The following is a 17,849-nucleotide window of genomic DNA, read 5'->3' as shown; positions in this document are numbered from 1 at the left end:
CTTCAGTCATGTTTTAGGACAGTAAGATTTTGTAGTGGAGAAAAAGCCTTAGAGAAATAAAATACAAGGAAATGCTATTATGTTATTTTAAGGATAGGATCCTATTTTCCCCATTACATTTTTAAAGTGTTCTCATAACTGAATATTTTACGAGCCTAAAGCTAGACAGAGGACTGAAATGGCCATTAAAACAGATCTTCATAGTTCTTAGTGGTAGACCAATAAATAAAAAAATAAATAAATAAATCTATTACCACACATCAAAACTTTTTCCCTAAATACAAGATTAAGCTGGTTTGTTTTTGGTAAACTAAGGTTTGAGAATTATTCCATATGCAACCATATGTTGTTTTGTATATTAAGCTGGTGACATCTGCAATACATTAATGGCAGCTGGAAGTAAAACATCTTCCATGATTAAAGATTAAAAAGGTAAGTCAAGTATGATTTAGGTACTAAGAGGCTGATCCAGAGCCTATTGAAATCAATAGCTTAGACATTTACTTTAGTGAACTTTGCAACAGGTGCTCTCCGGACAATAGATTTAATTACCCTTATTATAGATGATACATATAAAGCATTGGGCTTTACATTGTGGCAACATTTCTGGAGATTTGTTTGTCAGAAAAACATGTTTGTTACTCTCACCCCCAGGTGTCATTTGCAATGTAGTGGAGAATCTGAAACCGTTACATAGAACTATACAGAAGATTTGTCTCATTATGCAGCTGGAAAATACAGTGCTTTTGCTAACCCCTGAGCCATTTTGCCTTGGCCATATGTATATATGGCCAACTGCTTAGCTTGAGAAGAGGTAGGCTGCATAAAATTTAGTGCAGCATGTGGCCATAATTAAAAACACATGAAAGCCTAAAGACCAGATCCAATGTTAGTTAAACATTTTACAGAAGAATTTTAAGAAACCAGAGAGGGTTTTTAGAGCAGATTGTCAAAGTGCTCTGGATCTTACCTGACAGGGAAGCTTGGAATGTTGAACAGTGTTTCCTGGACCTGGAAAGGTGATTGTGGAGAGCTGAGCCCCAGCTGTAAATCATTAGCTGAGGAATCCTTACACACAAGTGATGCCATTGAAGCCAATGCAAACTTTTTCATTCAGAAATAAGTAGGTGCAGCTTGGGGCCCTTCATCTGCAGGGATAGTTTGCTCTTATTGATTTACATTTCAGAGATCAAGATCAACAATGGCTGAATTCTATTACACTGAACAAGAATCTGGGGAGGACAACTGAGATGCTTTCTTGGCAAACTAAAGCACATGTGTGGCACAGAGTCAACACTAATAGTCTTTAGATGGTGGCAATTAACGTTCTGAACAAAAGTCTCTTCCCAACATGCCATTTAATTCTTTCTTCATGATTCTGGATTCAGCCAAACCTCAGGACGGTTTCCTCTAATGAAGGCATAATTAATTAATGGAGTTCTGTGATCCTAGGAGTCCCTTCATACCAACTGGCAAAAGGCACAACCAATACACTGTTAAGGTATTTAGTCAAACAATGTCTTGTAAGATGTCGTATAAAAACTGGTGACATGCTGATCATGAATATCATTGTGCGAGGTATACTTATGTATGCTGGAAATACATTTTTAAAATAAAAGTTTTGGAAGTACAGTTTTTGATAAACAAGCCTGCCCTAGAAAAAGGCATGGGGATTTACCAATCTGCGTTGATTACAAGCAAAGGACAATTAAAGTACATTTGCATCTAAGGTAAACAATGTGATAAGCCAATCCAAAAATCAAATTTTCCAGAGGATGCAGGAGAGGGCATGGCATCTGCCCATCAATTGGGGAGAACTCCTCTCTGGTGTATACACTTCAAAGGAATGCATAGCAAAGGTTTATGGACTATATAAAGAAAGAATCCCTTAGAGCAGCAGTTTTCAACTGGGGTTCCGTGAGCCCTTTCAGGGGTGCCATGGGACTCTGTGCCTGAAACCCAGAGCCCAAGCCCCAGCACCTCCTGCCATAGGGCTGAAACTTCAAGCCCCAGTGTCCCTCCCCATGGGGCTGAAACCCACAAGCACTGGTTGTGCAGTGCCAGAGCAGGGCAGTCCCAAAGAGAGCCCTACACACACCTCCTTCCTCCTCTCCCCACCCCCGAGGCCCCACAACCTGGACATGTCGGAGGCAGGAAGCTGGAGTCGGGCAGTGCAGGGCAGCTGCTGCTCTGGCTGGTGTCACGGAGCAGGCAGCCATGGCATTCCCCATCTGCTGCTGGTGCCTGGGGTTGCAGCTGTTCCTCAGCTCATGCAGCCAGTAAGAGCATCCCAGGCAGGGGGACCCAGCTCTGTGGCTCGCAGAGCCCTTGGGAAGCAGTGACCACAGGGGAGCCCTCCTGATGCACAGCTCCTAGCTACCCCCTGCTGCACCCTGAGCAGTTTTCAAACTTTTTGAGCTGAATTCCCACCACACACAACCCAGACAGGCTGGGTGGTCTGCTGAGGTGAGTCGGGGGTAGAGGTGGTGCTGTCTCCCTGGACTCTGCTGTGCAGAGCCGGCCCAAGCCCTGCCAGCCTCTGCCCACCTCCCTCCAAATAGAAGTCAAACTACATCTATGCCTGAGCCCCTCCCCAACCACCACTGGGCCCTGGAGTTTTTAATAGCATGTTGAAGGGAGCCGCAGACAGAAAAAGGTTGAGAACCCAACTTAGAGGGCAAATGGTCAGCACCCTTTGATTCTGCGAACAATGGATTCTGCTACCTCATGAGATGAAGGTGCAGAGTTTGATGTAAAAAAGCTACTGAGACAGACTGTAAATTGCTAAAATTAAGTTGTAGACACTAGAAAGATTGTTTTGTTTGTAACCATACTGGTCCCATTTTCTCTTGCTTAGTATCACTTAAATCTATGTCCTTCAAGTGATTGCTCATGTGTATTCCACAATAGGTGTGCGTGCTTGCCACGTGCACTTATGCCGGAAGTTTTTCCCCTAGCACTACCTGTAGGGGAGCGCCCTAGTGACCCCTGGAGTGGCGCCTGCCTGGCGCAGTATAAGGGGAGCTGCGTGCTCCCCCCACCCTCAATTCCTTCTTGCCGGTGAAGGTGCGTTGGAACTACTCTGCTCCAGCTTTGCTGTAGCTCATCCCTAGAACCGTTTGTTCGGTGTTAGTACCTGTAGTTAGTTAGCTGTTTAGTTCGTCAGTGAGCCCGGGCCGGGGCATGCCCCACCCCCCGAGGTTTAAGTCGTGCAGCTCTTGTAGGTGTTCTATGCCAAGAAGTGACCCACACACAGACTGTTTGCGCTGTTTGGGAGAAACCCATATCAGCAAAAGGTGCAAGATTTGCAAGTCGTTTAAGCCTCGGACCAACAGAGAAAAGGACATTAGACTCCAGGCCATCCTGATGGAGTCGGCACTAACCCCGACTCCAGCACGCTGATCTGAACTGGGACTCAGCACCATGCCGTCGGTACACGGCGACCCTCCGGTGCCATCGACCAGTCAGCACTGCTCCCCATCCACAGGGCACGCTAAGAGGACTAGGAAGACTCCCTCTTCACAGTGGCACCAAGGGAAGTCTGGGACAGAGACTAGGCCCATGTCAGGCCCCAGGCCTCCGACTCACATTGAGCGGAGTAGCCCAGCCCCTTTGGAACAGGCTTCTCCGGATGTGATCCACGCCTGAAGCCCTCCAGGCAGCCTGGGACGTTATGTCCATGCCGGTGCCCGAAGCGCCGCCAATGTTGGTCCCACGCTCCAGAGGCAAGCTGCCGCTGGGATCTCTGCGGTCACCTCTGGCCTGGTACCGGTCTCGGTCGAGGGAACGTTCCCAACACCGTTCACTGCGCAGCTACTGTTTGGGGCAGAGTCCATGTGGATCGCCCTCGATGCCAACTGTCGGGCTGGGTTCTGGCCGGCCGGGACTCTCGGCACCACTTGTCCTCAAGGAGCAAATATCGATGGGACCGCGGCAGGTGTCACCAATGGTCCTAGTCTTGGAGGGGGTACCACAGTCTGTCACGGCCCAGTCATCAACGCCGTTCCCAATTGGACTCCTGCTCCAGGTCTCTGCCAAGACATCGCAGCCCCAGGCGTCAGTTGCTGGTGTCTCACTGTCGCGGGTCCACCCGTCCAGGCCATTCGTGGATCAGCTGTTACTGTCGGTACTGGTCCTCCATGTCGAGATCACAGTCTCATGGCTGATGTAGATCCCGGCACCGCCACTCCTCCTGGTCCAGAAACAGCAGCAGATCTTACCCCAGCCTGGCCTCCATTCATAGCCATCCTTCGATGGGCCAGGCCAGCCAACCTGAACAGCCGGCTCCGCCAGTGCCACAGCAGGTGCAATGGCACCGAGCGTTGTGGCTGGCCCAATGGTACCAGCGGACACCATGGCCTCTGGCGCAGCCCCCGGTGGGAGTTCTCTCTGTGGCCGGAGCTTCGGAAACACCATCGGCCTCCCTCTCCAGACCCCCGAGAAAGGAGTCAGTGGGACGTACGTCCTCTGCACCGTGCCCAGAGTCCAACCAGGTGGTGGACCCTCTGGTGCCAACCAATACCCAGAGCACCACACTGGCTCCCTCGCCCCGCCCTCCCCCCCCCACCCCACAGGAGGACTTCAGGGCCCATCAAGAACTCTTTAAGAGGATGGCAGCAAGCCTCCACCTCCAGGCAGAGGAGGTGGAGGAGCCCTCAGATTCCCTGTTTAATGTGATGTCCCTGTCAGCACCGGGTAAGGTGGCCTTGCCTCTCCATGAAGGGGTGGCTAAGATTTCAAATGCCCTGTGGCAAACACCAGCCTCGTTGGCCCCCATCCCTAAGAAGGTGGAACACAAGTACTGGTCCACTAAGACGGAACACTAAGGGGCATGAGTACTTGTATAACCACCAGGGAGTTGGGCACCAGGTGGGTGAGTCGGTCAACCACAGGGAACAGCAGGTCAGCCAGCCCCAACCCCACAGCAAAGACTCTCGGAGACCGAACTCTTTCAGAAGGAAAATGTATTAGTCTTCAAGCTTCCAGTTATGAGTGGCAAACCATCAGGCTCTCCTGGGCTGGTACAAATTCAATCTGTGGGGCTCCCTGCCCAAGTTTGAGGACTCCCTCCAGGAGTGCAATAGGAAGGATTTCAAGGTGCTAGTGGAAGGAAGGGGCAGTGGCTGCGAGGGCATCCCTGCAGGCAGCCTTGGATGCTATGGACACGGCTGCACGATCCATGGCCTCCGCGGTGTCCCTGAGACGTGCGTCATGGCTCCTGCTCTCTGGGCTGTCCAGTGAGGCGCAGTCTTCCATGCAGGATCTTCTGTTTGACGGGAAAGCTCTGTTTGCAGCGGAAACAGATACAAGGCTGCATGGCATGAAAGACTCCCACACAACCCTCCAGACTCTGGGCCTCTATGTCCAGGCTCTGGCAAAACCTAAGTTCAAGCCGCAGCAGACTCCCACCCAGGCCACCCTCCCAAAGTATGAGGCCGCCCATAAGAAGCAGTGGGACTATAAGAGACGCCCTCAAAGGCAGTCTCAGCCTGCCCCCCCAGTGGCAAGCTGGCAGGGAAAAGGCGCTTTTGAAGGGATGCTTGGGGGCACCCCACCAGTCCTCATCAGGGATCCACCCCCAATAAAGCTCCCTTTCTCCAACTGGTTGTGTGCTTTCCTCCCGGAATGGTCACGGCTAACCTTGGACCGATGGGTCCTCAACACCATCTCCCAGGGTTACGCCCTCCAGTTGACTTCCTCCCTGCCCAACCACCCCCCGCCCCAGTCCCCCTTGGGGGACCACTCGCACAAAGCTCTGCTCAAGCAGGAGGTGGGGCGGCTCCTAGGAGCGATAGAGGCAGTGCCCGAGGAGTTCGTGGGCAAAGGATATTACTCCCATTATTTACTTATCCCAAAGGCCAAACGGGGGGGGGGGGGGGGGGGGGGGGCGCTCAGGCCCATCCTGGACCTGCAAAATCTAAACCACTACATGGTGAAACTCAAGTTCCGCATGGTTTCACCTGGCCTCCATCATCCCCTCCCTGGTACGCTGCCCTTGATCTACAGGACACGTACTTTAACATTGTCTGGCTTATAAGGTTATTAGACTTGTTCTGGGGTGTTAAAAACCACCACACCCTGGCCAATATAGCCATGACAACGTAGCCCCACGTGTACATGCCACCATGTCAATGGAAGAATGCTTTTGTTGATATAGCTACCATCATTCAGGGACTGGTGTCCTACACTGATTGAAAGACCCATTCCATTGGCGTAGGCAACATCTCTACAACAGGGTTATGCCAGCATAGCTATTCTGATGTAGCCATGCCAGTACAGTCTCTCTATCAGAGACATTCCTTAGTCAAGACAGGAATTAGTCCTGGACTCAAAGTTGTTGTTTTTTAAAATGAAGAAAAGTACAACTGTTATAAAGGAAATAAATCTGCAAATACACCAAGAAAAAGCTTTGAAATGTAGTTTTCTTGAGCTTGTTTTCTTTCAGAAAGATATTTTGCAATGTTCATTTCAGGTTTACCAAGTACCAGTGTATTCAAAGGAGCCTTTTAAAAACACAGAGAAACAAACAAAAAATAAAACAGCACTCTCTCTCCCTTAGCCCCAGTTCAACAAAGCACATAAGCATGTGCTTAACAGAGACCTATGTACTCGAGAACCCCTAATGGATATTTTGGCGACATTCATGATGATGCAAATGATTTATCTCAGAGGCCAGAATGACTGGTCCTGGCAATACATATCCTGGCAATTTTAAATTAATGCTTATATGTTAGAAAACAAAAAAGCCTAGTCTACACCAAACAACATTAAAACAAAACCAAACTTTTTCCTATGCTGGATCCTTGTAAGTTGAGTTTCAGTCCAGAGAAATTTTTACTTAATATTTTTTTTTTTTTTTTTTTTTAAATACAGGTGACCCATAATTAGAGCTAAGTCAGACATCTTCATGCCCCCTTTTCATTTGCTTGTTGCACATGCGTGAATGGATAGGTCTGATAGAATATTTGGAAATAAAATGGAACTACTGTAGTAACCTTTTATTATTACACTGTGCACAAGGATGCTATGAACACAGTAGATTTCTAAATGATCATGGGAAAGTTCTGCATGCACAGGTAATTACAGGGAAGGCAAGTCCACCCCATCCTTGCCAGAACTGTGAAAACCACACCCCCCACTCAGTGTAGTGCTCTTTGCCCCTCTGTATGTGCCCTATCATCGCTAGAAACTGATGAGCCTGCTGTAATATTGGCTAGCGGACCTGGGTGTTTTAGATCAGGCAACAGAAATTCATGCCAGGTACAATTCTCACTGCAAACAAACTAGCCCTGTGTACACTGTTAGAGTGGCTAATAGCCTCATTAGAGTTGAGAGCCCACAATGTTTAATGCATATAGTAGCTCACTCCATGTGGGCCTCTCCTTTAGAGGGCACAAGCAGCACTGTGATTTACGTCAACATTGGCCACTGATTCTGAACACTGGAGACACCTTGGCCTCAATTTTCAGAGGTGGTAAGTACCTGCAACTACTATAGACTTCAACTTGAGCTGCAAGTGTAAAAATCAGGGGCAAGGTGGGCACCCAAAACTGGGGTGCTCAAAATCAGTAGCCTGTATTGAAAACTTGGGCTTGGATGTCAAACTTTTGTCATAACGAAGAGTGTTTGTACAATGACTTCAACAATAGGGCCAAATCCATAACTGGGGATCCATAGCCCTTACCACAGTACATATAGGACATCCCTGCTCTCTTCCAACATGTGGCCCACAGCCTGGATATGGTCCCAGGACTCCCATGACCATTCTCTCCAGTCCATAGCTTGCCCAGTCCACTTCAAAAAGGGACCTGCTGTACAACTCAAGGGGTTGGAGAGAGCTCACACATAAGATTCTGGTGTCTGGGCCCAATCACCCTACCACAGCCAACCAGTGGCTTTTTGAGAAATCATCACTATCACCATGGCTCAGAGGGGACTATGCTCCAGTCCTCTTTCTGCTGCACTCCCTGCTTCTACAAGTGCTGTTCTCACAGAACTGGGTTCTCCCACCAACTTTGCGGCTACGGCTGAACTCCACAGCATTCCCCACCTATGCCCACAAAAATGCCCAAAATGAATAAAGGAAAGGGATTCTGCAAAATGGGGCCAAGGTGGAGGTGAGTGATAGGGAAAAGGCGGCATTTACCTCAGAATGGGGATAGAGGGAGACAAATGTGAGGGGGGAGAAAAGAGAAAGTGGGTAGTGAGATTTTCCCCAAAGGGATGGGGAAAGCGTGTGGGGAGTATATTTCCTAACAGAGGGAGGAAGGAAGGAAAGAAGATAAAATGCATTGGGGTGGCGGGGAGAGGCAGAGCAATTCATGATTTTATTGCAAGCCTTGTGATGTTTGGAGATTTTCTTAAAGCCCCCACTCCTAAAGTCATGTGATTACATGAGAATGTCAATTTTCATAAACAAAGGTTCAATTCATCTTCATTTAAGGAAAAAGCTTGAAAAGGAGATCCATGTATATCACAACCGCTAAAAAAAAAAACCCAACAAGGTTTTTTTTTGTTTGTTTGTTTTTTTGGCAGCTGACTCATGAATTTTGAGGCACTTGAGGTTAGGAAGGCTGCATAAATGCATTTACTTTTTAACAGTATCTTTAATTGTAGCATTTAGCTTTGCTCGCTAAAAAGCTACATTCTCCAGTCAAATAAGAGTGCAAAATGTGCTTCTTGCCAGCAAACTTTTCATTCTCAACTCCCAGACTGAATGAAAGGGTAACGTATCCCTTACTTCAGAAAGGATTTGACACCCCCAATCTAGCGCATCAGGGTCATTTCTTTAATGTCAGAGAGGGGACTAGCATAGAAAAAAATATCTGGGCTAGAAATAACAGCTGAGAAAAATTACTAAAACAAAATAAAGAGGCTTTTATCTTTTAAACCCTGAAATACTTCTGTCCAACCACAGTAATGATTCAAACATCTCATCCCATTGTGAGCACACCTCTAAAAACCAGCCACAACAATGGATACAGTTTCCTGTATCCACTTCCTCATACAAAGAATTCTAATTCTTTGAAACAAATATGCTTTGAGTTATTTTTGTAAGGGTCATGTTTAATATAGGTTGCCTAGTACATAAAACACACCAAAGATTTAACATCTGCTACAAATAAATGTACAGAGGATCTCAGATTCTTTATTTTTAGAATTAGGATAGAGTGCAGGTGGTCAAATTATTAAAATATGGTTTATATTCAACACTCCTGCATTTTCATAATGTGCATCAGATTTTAAAGTAATTATAGACACTATTAAACAGTCTGGCAACCACATGTCAACACCAGAGACTATCAGGCTGGTTTGCTGTAAATTCTAATATTAAAGGCCACTTTTCAAGACAGGCACATGCATTACTCAATCTCACAGCTGTGGAAGCAGGCTGCCCTGCAGAGCCATCTTTCAGCAGAAGATTGTGGCTGGAATAGGGTAGACTCAATGTTAAGGCACTTACTTCTCTTCTGATAGTCCTATGAATGTTATTTTCCTAGGAGCCGCAGAAGAACATTAATTAGGAAAGAACCATCAGATTGATCTTACTTAAGCAGTAAGATTTTACTTGAAACACACAGTATGTGGACAAAAAGATAAGCTGTAAATACACTGAAGACCTCATTTGATTCAGATTCTTGGTTCCAGGAAAAAAAAAAAAAATTCAGAACAAAACTAAAAACTCAGTCACAGCTGAATTAAATTAAATTTAACATTAAAGCATCAAGATTACCATTTTTACTTATGCTGAGTAGTACCTTAGCATGAGTACCCACTCTCACCTCTAGAGCACTCCTTTGTGCCTAGACATGGAGTCTTCATCTTTGGTACCCCTTATTGGGGTCTCCCTCAGACCCATATCCTCTTTCAACTCCCTCTCTGAGTGCTCTGTGGTCTGGCCCTCCAGCCAGGTTAAATAAAAAAAGCTTAAGTTACCCTTTTGGAGTAATCCAGTAATTCAGATAAAGTCCCATCAAATCTTCAATCTGATCGCCCTTCTCAGACTGGTCCCTTGATGGCTCTACCTCAGGACCTCCCCTACTACCCTTGTACCAATCTTTCTGTTACCTGTTTGATTAACCCCTACCCCAGGGCTTCTCTCCCCCACAGCAACTTATCTCTACAAAAGCGTGCTCTCTCAGTCTACTTATAAGACTTAGCTCCACCTCCTCTGGCCAGAAGGCAATTAGTTCCTCACCCTCCAGGTGCAGAGCACAATTAATAACTACAATTCTTTCCCTTGCCTTGCAGGTGATGAGGGTTAAGCCCCACCATACTTACTAATTATTCCTATTTTTAGTAAGGTATTACTTAACGTGACTAAGGATTGACAGACTCTGACCAAAACCAAATAATACAGGAAATACTATACCAATTGTATTATTTGCTTTTATATTTAATCCAATAAATACTTCCATTTTTTTAGTTTACTTAAACAGGCAGATAAATCCCTTGTCTGCTGTACTAGAATGTTGCAGAATTCAGGGGGCTTTGCAGGAGAGTTGAGGTCAAGCTTGCCACATAGTACATGGGGCCTTGCCACTAGCTTATTTTTTTATATAGCACCCAGAACCTCAGACAATTTGAAAGGTGTCAAAACTAAAAAAAGAACTTAAGTGATTTGCCCAAGGACACACAGCAAGTCAATAGCAGAGGCAGGTGATGTCAGGAGTTGACAGATCCCAGCCTCCTTCTCAAGCCACTTAATTCACCATCTCGCTCTCTCTCTCTACACACACACACACACACCCTCTTTGTGTCCGAGGGCAGCATGCTGACTATAGCACCTTTGGGGATCTGCAGGACATATTTTAGAACTTCAGTGCTACACCGTACAAGTACTGAGCAGAATGGTTCCCATTTATCAGTGGCTATGGGCTTCAGCCACTACAATCATTTTCTGGACTTAAGTGGGTACAGATAACTCTGACAATAAACTGCATACGGTATGTCATAAATATAAAGGGAAGGGTAAACCCCTTTAAAATCCCTCCTGGCCAGAGGAAAAATCCTCTCACCTGTAAAGGGTTAAGAAGCTAAAGGTAACCTCCCTGGCACCTGCCCAAAATGACCAATAAGGAGACAAGATACTTTCAAAAGCTGGGAGGAGGGAGAAAAACAAAGGGTCTGTATGATGCTTTTGTTGGGAACAAAACAGGAATGGATTCTTAGAATTTAGTAAGTAATCTAGCTAGGTATGTGTTAGATTATGATTTCTTTAAATGGCTGAGAAAATAGCTGTGCTGAATAGAATGAATATTCCTGTCTGTGTGTCTTTTTTGTAACCTAAGGTTTTGCCTAGAGGGATTCTCTGTGTTTGAATCTAATTACCCTGTAAGGTATCTACCATCCTGATTTTACAGAGGTGAGTCCTTTACTTCTATTAAAAGTCTTCTTGTAAGGAAACTGAATGCTTTTTCATTGCCCTAAGATCCAAGGGTTTGGGTCTGTGGTCACCTATGCAAATTGGTGAGGATTTTTACCAAACCTTCCCTAGGAAGTGGTGTGTAAGGGTTGGGAGGATTTTGGGGGGAAAGACATGTCCAAACTCTGTTTTTTCAGGAACCCAGATAAAGTTTGGTGGTGGCAGTGGAAATCTAAGGGCAAAGGGTAAAATAATTTGTACCTTGGGGAAGTTTTAACCTAAGCTGGTAAAAGTAAGCTTAGGAGGTTTTCATGCAGGTCCCCACATCTTTACCCTAGAGTTCAGAGTAGGGAAGGAACCTTGACAGGGTAAATATAGTTACACAGGCTTCATCTACATTTTTGGCAGTGTGTAGATTACAGACCCTGCATGCCCAGTTACCATGGATATAAATAGCAGTGTAGGCGGTGAGGCATGTCTTAGATGAGTAGTGTAGAACAGCGCCATGGAAGGTAGCATAGGCAGGGAAAAGCTGTGCCTCCCCAAACAGCCCTATGTGGCCCTGCCCATACTCTACCCCAAGGCCCCCACCTGCTTGCAGCTTGGCCCCAGCCCATGCAGACTGCTCCTCTTCCGGGAACCCTGCTGGGGCTGTGCCACCCAATGCTCCAGGGCTGGGGGAGGGTCCACACACTACCTGCCCACCCAGTGCTCTGGGTCAGCGGGGTGCCTACCTCTGGGGCAGCGGGGGGCACTTGCTGCCTGCCCACACAACGCTCTGGGGCTGGGAGGGGCATTGGCAATATTCATTCTGGCATTTCCTAACTTATGAGTCCTCAATTTTGCAACATTTTTGTCCTTTTTAATCCTTAACTTTGTGTTTCCTAATTTTTATGATTTATTGACCAGGGTGATCTTTAACTAAACATTTTTTGTTGGTGAATTTTCTATTTTTAACTGAAATTTTTATAAATGTGCCATTTCGTTAATAAAGCACACACATTCATTGTCTTCAATGTTGATTTTGTGCTGTTATCTTTTGTGAACCTTTTTTATAAATGGAACTCCAGTTTTCCTGCAACTGCTCAATGATATTTTTATTTGTGTGTAACAGAGAACTGGAGAGGGACTCGGAGCTACAATTCCCCACTTTGTAAGACACAGATACAAAATTGCAGCTCCCCTTCCTGTGTATTGTTTATCTTCTTTTCATGTAACCCTTTTAAGGAAGGTAAACAATTGATCTTTGAAAGGAAACCGTGCAACTTACCGCAGTTCAAATACAATCTCCTTTGCTTTCATTACAGCTCCCTCCTGTGATCCTTCTTGGTAATGTTATGTTAGTCTAAGGTAAATCAGTTATGGAAGGCAGCTGTTGCCATGTTTCCAGGACAACCAACGCAATAGTGACTCTCCCTTAGTATGCAAATAAACTGGAAGGAAGGTGAGCGGCTGATTTGTCTATGATGTTACAAGATTACTGCTCAAGCAGCTGCAAATGTGCATGGGAGTGAAGGGCGAGGAGAGAGAAACAGGCCTTTCCAAAGTTGTGATTTTCCCAAATTTCCTAAAAACCCAAGAACTTTCAAACACCAAATAAAACACTGGCCATCACTCCACATGCTAATTAGTGGGTAAAATTTGGTTCAAGTCCCCCAAGGTGTGTTTATAAAATGGGTTCCAAAAAAAGGGGAGATACAGAGGTACATACCCTATAGAACAGAAAATTCTGATGCAACCTTAACTATGGTGTTGTTAGCGGGAGACTATAATTCTTAAAATCAGAGCATTATATGGCCCACCTCTGGCTAATGAAAACATTTTTAGAGACAGTGTTTTTATTTCTGTACATTTAAGGGCCCAATCTCTTCAGGTCGTTCATGCTAAAATGAACACGAGCACATTAGAAATAAAAATGAGTGAGTCAAAGAAAGATTGCATGTTTTCTTACATGCCTTTTTTACTGTTATTCTCAGAACAGTGAAACAATCGAATGAGTGCTTGGTAAGACACAGTGAAGAGTATTCACACACAAAAAGCTGTGGTGAACACAAACGCACACACAAACTCAGGAAACTCGCTCCTGCAGTTTTTTCAAGAGACCCTGCTATTCCTGACAGTGACCATTACCCAAGAGGTACCTGTTCAATACAGTGGTGTGTGTTTGTTTTAATCTGCAGGAGGGGTTGTTAGGAAAAAAAAAATAGGGATTTATCTTTTTTAAAATGCCTACACATGCCTAGAGAGTGTAGGAGGTGTAATATACGTTAATGAATAAATATACCTATTACACTAGCTTGGAATAAGGCTAAAAAAGCCAACTACATGTACAATTTGATTTTAAAAAAGGAGAGTCTGCTATATTTCAGTACTTATCAAAGTAAATATTCTTTGCATAAATTCTCACACAGCTGATGCCAAAGAGGAAGAAAATATGGGGAAAAAGTGTTAGAGAGGGTGTTGAGCAGGCTTTTGGGCTGAATCCACATCCCCTGTGCACATCTCTTCACCTACGCTACAGCAAAGTCAAGTCATATTTGCTGCTTCCTGGTGCTTAATACAAACTGTGCAAACACACTGCTGAAGAGAAATAGCCAAATTGGGCACTATTTAAATTGTATGTTTAACTGTTTTATAGCCGCTCTTTGTAAACCACAAACCAAAGAACTGCCTGTACCTATTGCCCTAGAAGGCCGACAGTGGCACATCATGGTCCTGTCGAGTATGCTTCTTACCCTATTGTGTGACCAGCTCTGAGCTCTTCCCACTGTGGTCCCTTTTCCTACATAGTGGCTGACTTTATCCTGTGACAACCTCGCAATAGCCGCACAGGCCCCGGGGTCAGCAAACTTTATTTTTGTTATTCCTTTGCAGGACTGGTCATTCACCTACAACTTGGTGAGAAAGGAGCAGAACAATTGCTCACTGGGTTCAGCAGCTATCATGAGACTATTCTGCCCGCCCCTCTGTTCTTTGTATTAGCTCTCTATGAAGTAATGGGTTAATTTTAAAGTCTATGAGGTGATGATGAAATAACCCAGTTTTGTCAACAATATGAGTATGAAATAGCCCTTCCCTTGAAATGGTCTAGGAGATAGTCAGACCAGAACAATTTCAATATCTGAATTATCCTAATCAGCCTCAAATGCAAGGTGGACAATATGACTGACTGTGGAAGCTCTCTGCAATCCCTTGGCTGAAACCCAAATAGCTATGCATGTTCTTTTTAGCAACTGTTTAAGGTAGGAATCTGTTTTTAGAAATGTACACATTTAAAAGCCTGTACGATATAGCTTTTTTAAAAACACCTCAACAAACACTGTATTCTATATTGTCATATACAAAAACTGTTACAAAGACTATGTTTAAACATTTATTAAGGTTGCAAAGTCAAGCAATTGAAAGTTAGGAAATGCCAGAATCTAGGTTGCCTGTGCAACCTCAATTTGGCCCCCTTGTACACGTAATTATAACAGTCTAATTACATGGTATTTTTTTTCCCCCTCAGGACTCCTTCCTCACTTGGTATCTAGGATAGGCAATGTTCTGGATCTGAAACTGCTGTTCATAATGTTTTTATCCTGATCATTCAATTAGTGCATTATTTACCACACATCATCCAAAACCTGCAATACAGGCAAGAAAAGAGAAGCATTTAGTTCCTCAGTCTTTTTTAGGGTATTCATCATGATAGTAACTGAGCGCTTCCCCATAAGAGACCATTATTATAAAGGTAAAATTAAGGTAAAAAGACTTGCCTGAGCAAGACACGGTGAAACAAAGCCATGACTGGAACTCATTCCTGCTGACACTACTACCTTATTACAGAGGGACTGATCACCCATGCCTCCTATCAACTTAAGTTGCAGTTGTAAGTACTCAGCACTTCTGCTCATCAGGCCCAGCTATCTTATTTTATGTTTCATCCAGAAAACAAGGAACACACAATTAGTGGCCACATGCCAAAATTGTGTCTTCCATTGTGATGCTAAGCAAGTTATGCAAGACTGTGACAGAAGTAGGGTTAGAAATGAGTTCTCCTATGTGGGATTCACCTGCCTTAACCATAAGACCATCATCTCATTTCCCGCAGTCTCCTACCTTGTTTGCTAACACATCTTCCAACTTCTAGAGCAAATGAAGCTGGAATCCTACAAACAACTTCCTTAACAGCATAATTCTGATTCATTCCTTGGGCATTCTCCATCCTGTTCTTAATGAGGCAAGGGTCCTAGGGAAAAAAATAGTATCCAAATACGTAATTCAAGACTATCCTCATGCATATGGCACAAGGGGGCTGAATTAAGGTTGCATGGGCCGTTCGTTACTTTTGAGCTCCTGACTTTGCAACCTTAATATATGTTTTTAAGCAGTTTTTGCTGTGTAATATCCCATAGGTTTTTTGTTGTTTTTTAAAGGAAAAAGGTAAAAAAAAATCTGTAATTGTAATAACCCCTCATCGTGGATCACTGATAGTGCTTGAACTCTGACCGTCCAGCACTCCAGGGCAACTCAAGGTACAGGACTTAACTGCATTAGCTGGGAGCATGACAAGGCTGGGGTGTGGGAAAGGTAGAATGGCCTGCTGGAGACATGCATGGTGATCAGGGAGAGCTTGCACCCAAAAGAGGGGGTAGGCATGGTGGATCCAACGTGGAGTGGGCTGTTGAAGGAACCCTAGGCTGGCTCTTTTTCTCTTCCCTACCCCAAGAGATTTAGGGAGTTCCTTATCCATGTGATGTCCAGGTGGAAAGGGAGAGAGGTGCAGGGGCCACATACTGGGTCGGAGGGGTGGAGTTAGTGGAGGGAGCCTCGCCCAGCTGTTTGTTCCAGGGAGTCCCAGTGCAGCGTGAGCTACTATGGCCACAGCTTTGGTGGGAACGTCAGCCCAGTCCTACATTAGAATGTTCATGTTACTGTTATTTTGGTATGACGGAACAAAAGCAGAGAAACGGTGATTTTCTAAAGTTTACGTCTCAACCAAACTTGAATTTCATGGGACAAAAAAAAGCTCTGGAGCCAGACAAGTGCCTTTCTCCCTGCTGAATTTCAAAGGCTGGCTGCAAGCAACATAGAGAGATGTTATAGCTTCTCAAACCAGATTGCAAGTATCTTATAAAAACATGTCAGGCAACTTGTATCCAGGGGTGGCTGCCAGGTCCCCCTATAATAAGACTTGTAAAAAGAAAGCTCTTCCAAGTTGAGGAAGGTGTTTGGGGTGGGGGGGGCACGGAGGCATGGAATTGTGGTTGCAAGTTTTGTGGGGGGAAGGGAGTTTGTTAAGCTGCTGCTTCTGGAATCCATGTTGAAAAAGATTACAGGATTTTTTAAAAAGCAAATCACTGTTCTGTGTTCTCATAGTGGAGATGGCGGATATTTCGGATCCACAGAATGAGCTGATGCCAATTGAAGCTAATGGAAAGAGGCTTACGAACTTCAGTTGTCACTGGATCAGACCCATATATTTTCAGGCCATTAGATTTAATCTGATCTCCTGCATAGTCAAGACCACACAACTTCACTCAGTAATTCATTCAGTGAGATGTATTTGAACTAGAGCACATTTTATAAAACATTCAGTCCTGATTTGAAGATTTCAAGTTATGAAGACCCTATCACATCCCCTGATAAGTTACTCCCAAAGATAAGTCACTCCTTGTTAGAAATACAGTATACACTTTTTTCCCAGTTCTAATTTTTCTAGCTTTGATTTCCAGACTTTGAATTTATCAGTTTTTTTTTTTTAAAAACACCTTCATAATAAATACATAATTTTTCCTTTTTGCTTAGTATAATCTGGGAGTAAATTCAGCTGTATTTGAGGAACTATTTTGAAAAGTTGCAAACTGCAGTGGTAACTAAGACAAACACTACAAATATACTTTCTATTTCTGTAAAACGGTGGTTTTCAATCTGTGGTCTGCAGAACCCTGGGGGTCCGCACACGCTGTCTAACAGCAACCTTTTGCAGACCTCTTACCATACACTACAGTGGTTTTCAACCAGGGGTCCGCAGACTATGTCTAAAATTTCCAAAGGGGCCCACACCTCCATTTGAAATTTTTAGGGGTCCGCAAATGAAAAAAAGGTTGAAAACCACTGCTGTAAAAGTTTACAAGTATTGTTATTTGTTCAAGGTTTTCCTCTGCAATCTTCAATTTACAATAAATAAACATTCACATTTGAAATGTATAAGCAAGCACGTGGGGTAGCCAATGAACAATTCTTTCATGGCAAAAATATTTTCATCTCAGGTCATACCTACAAAGCAACCCTAGAAACAGGTTTTCTTCAAATTAAGTAAAATTTGTTTTAGAAGTAAAAAAAGAAAAAAGGTCTCCTCCCTTGTATATTTCAAAATATACCACTTATATAGTGGTGGCCACTTGTTTTCCTGAGCTCTAAACTCTTACTATATTAACACAAATGAAATGTGATGCACCCAATGAAAGCACACAATGATGAGAGGCTTTACACTAATAAA

General features: G+C 44.4%; 1 long non-coding RNA gene across 4 annotated transcripts in view; it reads right to left on the bottom strand.

Moving 5' to 3' along the window:
- LOC122464082 overlaps positions 1 to 11,293 on the bottom strand; it is a 65,660-nt gene extending 54,367 nt beyond the window's left edge. For all 4 annotated transcript variants that reach the window (XR_006287944.1, XR_006287947.1, XR_006287945.1 and 1 more), the window contains exon 1: positions 9,783 to 11,293. This is a non-coding gene — a long non-coding RNA (uncharacterized LOC122464082). The remainder of the gene's footprint in view (positions 1 to 9,782) is intronic.
- Positions 11,294 to 17,849: the final 6,556 nt, after the last annotated feature.

The sequence above is a fragment of the Chelonia mydas genome, chromosome 1 (assembly GCF_015237465.2).
Source record: "Chelonia mydas isolate rCheMyd1 chromosome 1, rCheMyd1.pri.v2, whole genome shotgun sequence".
Classification (NCBI taxonomy): domain Eukaryota; kingdom Metazoa; phylum Chordata; order Testudines; family Cheloniidae; genus Chelonia; species Chelonia mydas.
Note: the sequence above shows the minus strand (reverse complement) of the source record. Positions and strands in the feature narration are given on the sequence as shown.